Here is a 12,243-nt window from a genome sequence, read left to right as displayed (position 1 = left end):
GTAGATAGATATTCATAAGTTTGTGTTAAATAGTCTGTCAAATAATTCGACAAGACAACTTTTCTTTTTACATATAGTATCAATTGCTAAAAAAAATAGAAGATGGATATAAAATAAAAATTATCAGCTGGTCAAACAGCATGATGGCAATTTTTAAATAATATTCAATATCATATTAAAAGGCAAAATTTGTGTTTCAAAGCAGATGCTGAAACTCATAGCCAAACCTTATGAAGAGTGAAGGGAATCATATGAAAGAAGGAGGAGTTAGTATGACCTGGAGAGGACTGGAGCTCCATAGGGACCAAATATATCATGACACATGGGTGTTTTATGAGACTGTTTCTACAACCAAGGTCCATGTATAACCTAGAACCCCTGCTCGGATGTAGCCCATGGTAGCTCAGTATCCAAGAGCATATCCTAGTACGGGGAACAGGGACTATTTCTGACATGAACTCAAAAGCAGGCTCTTTGACCTCCCAACTCCCCTTGAGGGAGGAGCAACCTTGTTAGCCCACAGAAGAGGACATGGCAGCCAGTCCTGAAGATACCTGATAAGGCAGAATCAGATGGAAGGGTAGGAGGACCTCCCCTATCAATGGATTTGGAAAGGGGCAGGGAGGAGATGAGGGAAGGACGGTGGGATTGGGAAGGAATGAGGGACGGACGGAGCTACAACTGGGATACAAAGTAAATAATCTGTGATTAATATAAAAAATAAAATTATAAAAAATACATAAATATGTAAAAAAAAAGCACAAATGTTATGGGAGTAACCAACCACTTTAAATCGGTTTTATGGCAGGGAGGAGATGAGGGAGGGAGGGTGGGATTGTGAGAGAATGAAGGAGGGGGCTATGACTGGGATACAAAGTAAATAAGCTGTGAGTAATATAAAAAAGTTAAAATTATTAATAAAAAAAGAACTTTAGAAATTCAAAAATATTATTCCTAATATTTTTACTTACCATAAAAAGAAAGTATACCAAGGAAATCTAGAAAAGCTAATTTTAAATTAATTAGCAGTGTAATTATCAATACATTGTATTATCAATACATTAAATAAGATACGTTAACTTATGAATGACTTAAGATTCACTGAATAGATTACAGGGCCTATTTCACCGTATTCTTTCAAATATATGCTGAACTATGCTGTTGTGAAACATGATCAGTGGAAATGAATTTGAGAGACACTGGACACCAGTATTTCTCAAAGCTTTCCATTCATTATGGAAAGAAAAACTGAAGCAGGGCTACAGAAACCGTACAGATGAAAAGACCACTAAGAGAAATATTACCTATAAATGTTATGGAGACTGGACACATTCCTAAATCCTGGCAACTACTATCTACAACATATAAGCTAACAGAAGGTAACAGGCCTCTTGTCCACGGATGGTGTGTGCAGGTATATCTGGCTGAATGTGCCTTTCTTGAACATGGCTGCTGTGTGCATCTAGATCTGGCAGTGTGTAAAGGTAGATCTGGCATGCACGTTTTGGCTGTAAACAACAGCTCTCTAATTAGAGTTTGGATCTGTTCAGCCAAGGGGAAACGATGCCAGATACTAGATACCAATTCAATGATTTTTTATTAGTGTATTTTATTCTTATTTTTCAACTCTAAAGTCTATACATTTTGAAAAATAAGAAATTAGCAGATTTCTCGCATAAGTTTACAGTTTGTAACATTTCTGTTTCCCAAATATTTGTTTTTCTCTTCTTTAGTTTGTCTTTGGGATTTTCCTTACATTTCTTTAAAAGCAATCATTTTTCTCTTTTAATCTGTACCTTCCTTGCTTCCTCTGTCTTTTCTGTACTTTGAATTGCTTGCACTGGCTGAGATAATAATGTTCCTCAACTGTCTACATTCCCTCCTAGCACATCAGTTGACATGCAAAGCATTTTTATTACTTATACATCAACATAAATCTCAATCTGATGAGATTCTCTTTTTCAGTTTTAAATTATTATTTATTACAATTTTTTTTTCAATTTGTATCCCATCTGTAGCCCTGTCCCTTCCACTCCCAATCGCACCTTCCTTCCCTCTCTCCCCCTATGCCCCTCCACTGATAGGGGAGGTCCTCCACCCCTTCCCTCTGACTCTAGCCTATCAGGTCTCATCAGGACTGGCTGCATTGTCTTCCTCTGTGGCTTACCAAGGCTGCATCACACAGGAGGAGGTTATCAGAGAGCCTGCAACTGAGTTCATGGCAGAGACAGCTCCTACTCCTCTTACTAGGAGACCCACTTAAAGACTGAGTTTATAGGCTATATTTGAGCAGGTGTTTTATGTCTTCTCCATGCATGGTCCTTGGTTGGGGTATCAGTCTTTGCAGGCCCCCAGAAGCCAGGTTTTTGTTTGTTTTTGGCTCTGTCCCCTCCAGGTCTTTTTTTTTATTATTATTATTTTTATTAGTTACATTTTATTAACTCTGAATCCCAGCTGTATCCCGATTCCTCATTCCCTCCCAAACCTTCCCTCCCTCATCTCCTCCCTGCCCCTTTCCAAGTCCACTGATTGGGGAGGACTTCCTCCCTTTCATCTAACCCTGTTTTATCAGGTATCTCAGGACTGGCTGCAAAGTCCTCCTCTGTGGTCTAGCAGGACTGCTCCTCCCTTGTGGGGGTGGGGAGGTCAAAGAGCCTGCCATTGAGTTCCTGTCCCTCCAGGTCTTTCTATTTCCCCCTTCTTTCATAAAATTCCAGGCATTCTGCCCCAAGTTTGCCTATATGTTTCAGTCTCTGCTACAATGCCTCCATCAGTAGAATCTTTCAGAGGCCCTCTGTGGTAAGATCCTGTCTGTTCCCTGCCTTTTCCTGCTTCTGATATCTATCACATTTGCCCTTCTGAATGAGGATTGAACATCTTTCCTAGAGTCTTTGTTGATATTTAGCTACTCTAGGAGTATATATTTTAGTGTATTTATCCTGTATCAAAGGATAAACAAAAGCTCTCCTTCCCCCACACAATCACAAAAGCCCTCAAACTACATGCCCCTCCCTTCTACTTTTTGTATGTCTCTTATTGGTCCACCGGACTTACTCTTAATCTCTATGTTGTTGGTTTGTTTTTTTTTTTTTTAATCTCTATTATTGTGTTTTGTTTTTTTATCTCTATGGTTTTTTGTTTGTTTCTTTTTTTTCCCCTATGTTCACTCCCTGTCAGTTGGTTGCTAACTTCACCTCTTCATCTGTGGTCGACTTCATTTAATCCTGTCTACAAGCAGAAAGCTTGGATTAAAGGTGTGTGCCAGGGCTAAGCCACCCCATGACTAAAAACAGTTTTTTTTCACGTAAATAACATAATCTCGGGGTGTACCATATGAGTAAATATCCTGCAACATCTTAAAAACATCTATCCAGGAAAATTTCAAATACAGCTCACCATTTTTAGTGATAAGTTTTAAGAATCTTGAACACATCATTCCAAAGAAGACAGTCTCAAAACTCTGATTGAGTGAAGCTTCTTTGAAGAAAGAAAGTAAGGAACACAGAGGAGTCAAAGATGTAGTACTAATGAAGGAAACACTTGGGTAAATGGGACATAGAAATACAAAGAGAGATTTTGTGCAGATGAAACTATAAGAGAAACACGTTACTTTGTGTGAAAGTATATACTACAGATCTGTACTCATGAGGTCAGAAAGCATCAAAAAAAAAAACAAAAAAAAACCAAAAAACAAAACCCTACAAGAATAAGAAAACTTACTCCCATTATGGCCCCAAGTCTAAACATGCTCTCCATCCTCAGAATTTCTGCTTAGATGAAGGCTTTCAACACCTGTCCAGATGAATTTACTCCTAGGAGGAACTAGTTATTAACGTTTCACTTTTCCCAGTGTTCGTGGTAGTCTTTATTATTGTTATCCAGAATAGATTTTAACTTTTTAACTGTGGGGATGAAGGGACCCTGAATGGAAGGTGACAGAGCTCCAGTGAATGTGTGCTGTTTGACATGAGCACTGCCATATCAAGTACCAATGCCTCAGACCTGTGGAAGTGCCAATGCCTCCTCCCCGAGGAGAAGCTCACAGGGATGTCAAAACTTTCCTTGGTCCAACTGTGAATGGTAACAGTCTGTATATTACAGTGTTTGTGAAAGATTGGCCTGTGAAGGTAAAAACTTTTAACTGCACTTTCCCCTCCTACACCCTACAGGGATATCTCTGTAGGCACATACTGTCCTCATACTGTCTTGAGGTTCCTGGATGCTGTATTGTTGGGGCCGAACCATCAGAATGGTTCAGTGCTCACCTGACCCCAGCTTTTCATAGGTGTAAGTGTACATGTATAGGTGTGTCTGTCTTTTTTCACTGTTTTCCAGGGACAAGCCATGCTTGATATGAAAGTAGATGTTTTTTGTTGTTGTTGTTGTTGCTTCTATTCACATGTGTCTTAGGAAAAGCTGCATCACAAGAATATCATCATCACCCAAATCTAAGAGTAACGAGCAAGGCTTTAAACCTATCACTGCAATTGGAGCACATGTTTGGGAAACCTTGAACATTGTTAAGAGTATGGTTTGTATTTAGTAAACACATGTGGGCCCTTGTCAATTTCTGTTTGTAGGTTAAAGTTGCTTCAATAACATATTACATTGCAAACTTTTATAGAATACATTTAATTTTATAAAGAATGGCCATAAAGTAAATCGACAGTACCCTTAAAGTGCAGAGAGAATAAACACTATGCAGTATGTAGGAGGAGGGGAAATAGCACACTTTGGAAAGGGAGATTTTTTTTTCTTAATATACACTTCTTATGACATCACTTGGTAGCAGAAAATGTTTTCCCTACCATTTTAAAAAGTAGATAAGCTATGTTATATTTATACATTCTTATTTTAAATAACTGCATTTATTTGGTACAACAATTTGTCAGGGGAATTCCCTGAGTTCTCAGTTCACGCCCAGAGACCCTTCTAAAAGGTCAATTCCATTAGACACATTTGATTAACTTTCTATTTTCCCTCACACTGGAATTGCTGAAAAATCTATGGACAATAATTGCAATTATCCAAAAAATCATGTTAGTCATATTTAAAATATAATCTAATGTTATCATGCTACAATTTATATTAAATTATTCTAGTCATATTAAGAAAAACTTGAAACTACAGTAAAGCATTTTTGTATAATTCCCTGTCATCTGTTATATTCTTTAACTCTAATTTCAACTTATCTTTAGCTTCCTAGATTCCTGTCTGAATAATTACCATCCCTTTAAATTCATTTCAGAGGTCATATTTTAATCCTTTGATCATTTATGGGACTCCTTTTTCCAATCCTCTGTACTTCTCTCTTAGGTTGCAAGGCCAGCACCAAATGTGGTTTACATGAAAGGTTTCAGCTGTGCTGAAATGGTGAGTATAATAAGAGATTTATCTCATGGTACCAACACATTCTTCTTCTCACTGTGAATCTTAGTATTGGGCTTTTTTAATAAGTAAAGAATTACATTGTGCACCCGTGCTCATCCTGTTAGTTCATCTTGTTACCCACTGCAAATGAATAGCTCCCACTGTGATTAGAAAGTGAAGAACCAAAGATGTCACTTCATAGGATCAAATATGAATCATATGTTCACAATAGAAGAGTCATGCAAATCCAGTGACCTGCCTCAATAATGAAATGACTATCAATTACAGGTTTTTTTTCTGGCCATATTATCTACTGTGTGCCTAGTATGAGATTCATTTTATCTTCTATCAGTGCAAATGAAAGGGCTGGGAGCCCCAGTGCAGAGCAGAAAGTGGTGGGTGGATTAATTTTAAACTAAGCAGTATGATTCTATTATGATAGATGTTATAGAGTGATTCTTAATATCCAAAATACATTGAAGCTGAAAACAATATTTTAGAATAATGTTATTATAATATTCTTTTCACCTAATATGAAAGGTTTAAAAACATATGATTTTTTTTTCAAAACTTGCTTTGAAGGTATTCTCAAAGCCTGTATCAGGAAGCTGTACAACTATGATGCAACTTTACATTTTGAAACCATTGTAGAACCACAACAGTTTGCATGGATAAACTGGATCATATTGTAAATTTTTCACCCACCCTCTCAAAAACAATCTTGCTCTTTACAACAATAAAATCTAAAACAAACAAACAATATATTCTAATTCTGAATTCAGCAGTTATACAGTCGTACTTTTCTATGCACATTTTTTTGATATTTTTGCTAGTGTAGATTGATTGAATATTACGTGTAACACCTACCATAATTAAGAAACTTAATTGTAGTTTGTCAAGATTAATTAATCTAATTCTTTTATAAGAACATTTCCTCACTTTCTTTCTTTAAACCATGACTAATGTTAGCCTATTATTCATGTCATTACTTATGCTCTTTTATAAATATTGTGAATACTGAATCATACTTTATTATAACCATGAGCCTTTTGAAAATATAAATGACAAATTCAGTCCCCTGCCTAAATAATGTTCAAAATACTAAAGATGTAAGTATGTAATCACAGTGTTAGATGCTGTTAAAGTCCAGTGGCAATGCTTTATAAATAGAATAAAAGGTAAGCTGAAAACATGAGGCACAGTAAATAAGTAGCCCATGGCAGTTCAGTGTCCAAGTGGGTTCCATAGTAATGAGAACAGGGACTGACTCTGACAGGAACTGATTGGCCTGCTCTTTGATCACCTCCCCCTGAAGGGGGAATAGCCTTACCAGGCCACAGAAGATGACAATGCAGCTACTCCTGACGTGATCTGATAGACTAGGATCAGAAGGAAGGAGAGGAAGACCTCCCCTATCAGTGGACTTCGGGAGGAGCATGTGGGAGAAGGGGGAGGAAGGATAGGATTGGGAGGGGAGGAGAGAGGGGCTTACAGGGGATACAAAGTGAATAAAGTGTGATTAATTAAAATTAAAATTAAAAAAAGAAAAAAGATGTATGTGGAGATAAACTAGAACCCATGGACAGATGTAGCCCATGGCAGCTCAGCGTCCAAGAGGGTTCCCCAGTAATAGGAACAAGGACTGTCTCTGACAGGAACTCATTGGCTGGCTCTTTGCTCACCTCCCCTGAAGGAGGAACAGCCTTACCAGGCTACAGAGGAAGACAATGAAGCCAGTCCTGATGAGACCTGATAGACTAGGTCAGATAGAAGGGGAGGAGGACCTCTCCTGTCATTGCACTGGGGAGGGGCCTAGGAGAAGAAGAGAGAAGAAGGGTAGGATTAGGAGGTGATAGGGGAGGGGGCTACAGCTGGGATACAAGGTGAATAAAATATAATTAATAAAAACAAGATTAAAATTAATAAAAGAAAAAATCTAATAGCAAAAATGTGTGTGCATCTAGATTTTTTTATAAAATATTAAAATATAAATTAGTTTAATATATGACTCAGTGGTAACAAAGAATTAAAGTTTAAAAAAGTTTAATTCCAACACAAATATGTAATATAAATATATGTGAATAACTGGAGCCTTCTTCACTCAATAACTCTGAATAAGCTTATATTGTTTGAAAATAAAGCTTTAAATTTTTATATTATTTTGACTCAGTAAGAAATCAAAAGAAAACGAAATAGTAAATGTCATTTGAAAAAAAAATAATAAAAATTTTATTCATAAATTGAAGACACTATTATTTTATTATTGTTTTCCTTTTATACTTTCTCAAATTTCACTATTTCAAAATCTATTTGTAAAGAACAAAATATTTTTATGAATGAAAATAGATTTTAGGATTAAACTGTGTTCTGCTGAAAGTATCAGGATCATCACAATCAATAGTTAATGTTTAAGACTGACAAGTCAATGTGACTTTGACCACATAAAATGACTATCATGTGACACATTTTGTGACAAAATATCTAGTGTGAGGTTGTACATGCTGGTGCAGGGCTGTCATCAAAGTTTCTAAGTTGCGTTACATAGAACTTTCATTGCCAGACTAGACAATCTGTATGACACAGATACAGACGTTACCTACAGTTGATACCCACTTGCAAAGAAACAAATTTTCAAAGATCAGGTGTCCATAAGTTTGTGGGTTTATTTCTGGGTCTTCTGTTCAGTTCTACTGATCCACCATTCTGTTTCTATGCCAGTACCATGCGGTTTTTATTTAAAAAACAGAGCATCATGTTATTTATATTTTTTCAGCTTTTAAATATAATTCAAAAATAGAAAGTCTCATTGAAAAATATACAGAAATGGCTCAGGACTAAATGATAACATCTGACTCGATACTTACATGTTCACCGACATGAGCACACACAGTTAAACACATGCATATAACTTACATGCACGAATAATTACCAAAGGAAGCATCTACAATAAGAATAATATGTAATTATAATATGTAATGAAACTCCTTTGATATCCTCTATTCTGATGCCATTTAAGTTCTGGCTAGGTTAAAGACTACATAAGAGGAAACGCCTGGAAATGCATTTATGTATTACATATCATTTCTAGTTACTCTCATGAGTAAATTCACTGTTTGCTGCAACTATTTCTTCTCATTTATCGAGAAACAGGCACAAAACTTGTAATATGGGCAAATCACAAGCTCTCTTTTATTTCTGTGGCCACTTTCTTTTTGACCTTGTACACAGGAGTGACACGATGAAAGGTCTCTCTAGGTGGTCTTTCAATCTCAAATTTTCTAATCCTCAGAACAATAAACCTAATAAATCACTGTTCATTATAGACTCTGCAATCTAGAGCCAGAAAGATGGCTTAGCAGGTTAAAGCACTGAATGACAAGTATGAAGACCTGAGTCTTGCCTCCCAAGTTCTCCTTTGACTTTGACATGTGTGCTCACAGAAAGAATAAATTTACAAAAGCCATTAATAGGTAAATAAGTAGATTAGTAGATTACCTAGATTGCAGAAATCTGTCATAGAAGCACAAACTGGACTCACATGTTTTCTATAGAATATGCCACTCAAACTTTGACTAAGTTACAGATTCCACTTGAGTAAATTTCTGGAGATGCATTTAGGTATTTTATCATTTTTATAGTCATGGCTAAATTGCGTTTGGTCTCTGCAGCTTCTTTTCAAATGCAGAGAAACAGACAGAGAAATTGTAATATGAGCTTGACTGCCATTCTTTCTCTTTGTCATTATTTTCTTTGATATTCCTCTCAGCTTTTGTTTTTGTTTTTGTTTTTGTTTTTTTCAGTTTGCTTTCATTTGGGAAAAATAAAAACATCATATGAAAGATATGTACTTAAAGTGAAGAGACGCAGAGAACGTGCAGGTAAATCCACAGACGCACTCACTCGGAGGATTTTTCTCTTCTTACACAGAGCTATATCCATTTCTCTAAGTGCTAAGAATGCCACTTACCTGGTAAATTCCTTTTTAGGCCACAGGAGTCTTGTCAGGGCTGAAGAGCTGAAGCCAGTACCGCAGTCTGCAAAAAGGCTGCTGCCATGGGGAGCTCTAATTATCTTAATTTCTCTTGATATTTCTGTTGAAAAGAATAACTGAGAATGAGCTTCTGTAATCTGCATAAGATTGTATTTGTTAAATTCAATCATATAATATAATCTATATTTGAGGACATGTATAATCTAGATCTGACTGTATTTTATTCCATAGCAAATTTTCCCTAAAAATAAAAAATATATTTATTTATCTTTATCTAACATAGCAATAGTGGTATTTATTAATGTCTTGCATTTAGTAACATTATTTTTAAGGCTTAATATTAATGTATATAGTATTCAGAAATATGAAGGTAAATACTTCACTTCTTAAGAAATTTTATGAACAAGACATTAATTGATGCTTATTTGAAAGAATGTAATGATTGGTCATTAAGGCATAAAGGATTCTTTGTAGGTATAATTTTGTATATCTATTTCCCCCAGTAATAATTTCAATTTGACTTAAATTGAAACAACTTCTTTCATTAGGTTATACATATATTAAATCTGAATTATAATATATGATTATTATTAATATAATATTATATTTTACTTGAATTCAGTCCTTTCAAATTTTTATTCTCTTTTGATTTCATTATGTCTTTGTCACATAGTTTTACAAGTGATTCATATGATATTATCCACATTATACTATAATATATTGTAAAATTAAAACAACTTCATAATGTACTTATAAGTTGTTTCACTTTTATTGAGAAATATTCATTTTCTTAACTGTCTATGCTACAGGTACTAAAGCCATCAAATTTATTTAATTTAGAGACACAGTGAATTCATTTTATCACCTCACAATTTCCACTCTCTAAGAGGCAGGCTATTGGAATCCATCACACAGCCTAAAAGAAGGCAACACACAGTCCCCTCAATCTTATTTGTATTTTGTGTTCAGAAATATGCTGGTAGAAGAAACTATAAAAAGCCTCCAAGGAAACTCACCAAAATCACAGTGAATGCTAGTCTGTCCTCTCTTGGGCACGCGTGAAGTGGTGCTCACATGGTATTTACAACATTGTGCACATTGTAAAATGTCACACAATAGCCCATCTGTAAATAAGGACAAATAAACATCCCGTTTATGGCCCTTAGAAGAGGCTCCTGCCCCACCGTGTTCTAAGAGTTCTTGAACTACTTGCTTGGTCAACTTGCTACCATTCTGCAAAGTATAATCTATGCTTTCAGTATTACTGTTTTTATTTTATTTTATTTTATTTTTTTAGTTAAACTGAGAAAAGCAGAACAAGCATTTAGTGTGTTTTTTTTCCAATTCATTGTTGAATACATAAATAACCTTGACATTGTTTCACAAGATATTCTGAGACTCTGTAAATTAACAGAAATATAGCAATTACATAACAAAAACTTTTGAAGGACAAATGTTATAATATGTTATATAGTAAATATTATATAAAAAAAGTGTACTAAAAGTAAAGAGACAAAGAAAAAAAGCTGGTAAGTCTACAGAGGTAATCAGATGGAAGATTTTTCTCTTCTTACACAGAGCTATATCTAGTTATCTAAGTGCTAAGAATGCCATTTACCTGGTAAATTCCTTTTTAAACACAGGTCTCTTGTCAGTGGTGAAGAGCTTGAAGACAGTTTCAGAGCCTACAAAAAGGCTGCTGCCAAGTAGAGCTCCAATTATCTTAATTTCTTTTGTTATTTCGGTTGAAAAGAATAAGTGAGAATGAGCTTCTGTAATCTGTGTAAGATTATATTTGTTAATTTCAATCATTAGTAATATAATCGATATTTGATACCATGTATAATCTGTATCTGATATGTATATTATCAATAATATATATCATTAATATATCTATCATGATATATTACATAATGATAGTATTTATTACAGATTGTATGATATATATCACACACATATAGCATATATTATATATATTAACATTGATAGAATAAAGTTTTGAATGCAATATTGATAATGTGCTTCAAAACTTAAAAGATAATGTAAAATATAGCTGAGAATACTGCTCAGTTTTAGAGTGTTCATCTTTCATACATAGTCTTGAGGTCATTTTCCCATACTACAGGGGAAAATAAATTAAGAAGAAAGCAACTAAAATTTCAGGACAAGAAATATGCCACTTTTACCATAATTATCAGACTCATTACAATGCTTCCAATAATAATATACAATGATAAATACTCAATAAAATTTTCAGAATTAATACATAGTAAGCAAAAGTCACTGAGTTAAGTGTTTTAAGTAATAAGGAAAAACAAGGGAATGTAATGTTATATTATATGAAAATTAGAGTCATTTATCAAATGTGTTTTGAAATATAAATCAATCAAGAATAAAACATATCCTGTCCTTAGAGGTGTTGCAAGTATGGCTACTGTTCACATGTTCATCAGTGGATGGCAGAGAAGAGAGATGCTATGTCTATGCTCAGTGTTCTGATCTATGAACATCTGAATGATTAGTAGTCTAACATTCCCAGGAAAAGCAAGCCTGAGACAACCACCAGTCCAGTGCCAGGCAGGCCTGGATGGGCTCCCAGGATGGGGAGCAAGTGGGAGACTAGAACCATTGACCCTGGGCAAGAGCGAGCCCTAGACAGACGACCTTTGCAAGGGACCACTTGGGAAGATCAAGCAAGGAACAAGCTAGAGATGGTCACCAGACCAGCAGCATGGGTCCAGACAGAGAGCTAGCTTCAGATAATCACTAGTCTGGAGCCATGCTGGCCTTGGGGGACAACCATTCTCAAGATGACCCCTGCCTGGTGCCATCATGCATGAGCTGGATATAGCACCTCCAACGCCATTACTGAGAAGACCCCA

General features: G+C 35.5%; 1 non-coding gene across 1 annotated transcript; it reads left to right on the top strand.

The window, feature by feature from the left end:
- Positions 1 to 11,764: 11,764 nt before the first annotated feature.
- LOC132648843 (small nucleolar RNA SNORA17) lies at positions 11,765 to 11,895 on the top strand. The gene has a single exon (XR_009587244.1). It is a non-coding gene; the product is annotated as a small nucleolar RNA SNORA17 (small nucleolar RNA).
- The last annotated feature ends 348 nt before the right edge of the window (positions 11,896 to 12,243 follow it).

Source organism: Meriones unguiculatus, chromosome 17 (genome assembly GCF_030254825.1).
Source record: "Meriones unguiculatus strain TT.TT164.6M chromosome 17, Bangor_MerUng_6.1, whole genome shotgun sequence".
NCBI lineage: Eukaryota > Metazoa > Chordata > Mammalia > Rodentia > Muridae > Meriones > Meriones unguiculatus.
Note: the sequence above shows the minus strand (reverse complement) of the source record. Positions and strands in the feature narration are given on the sequence as shown.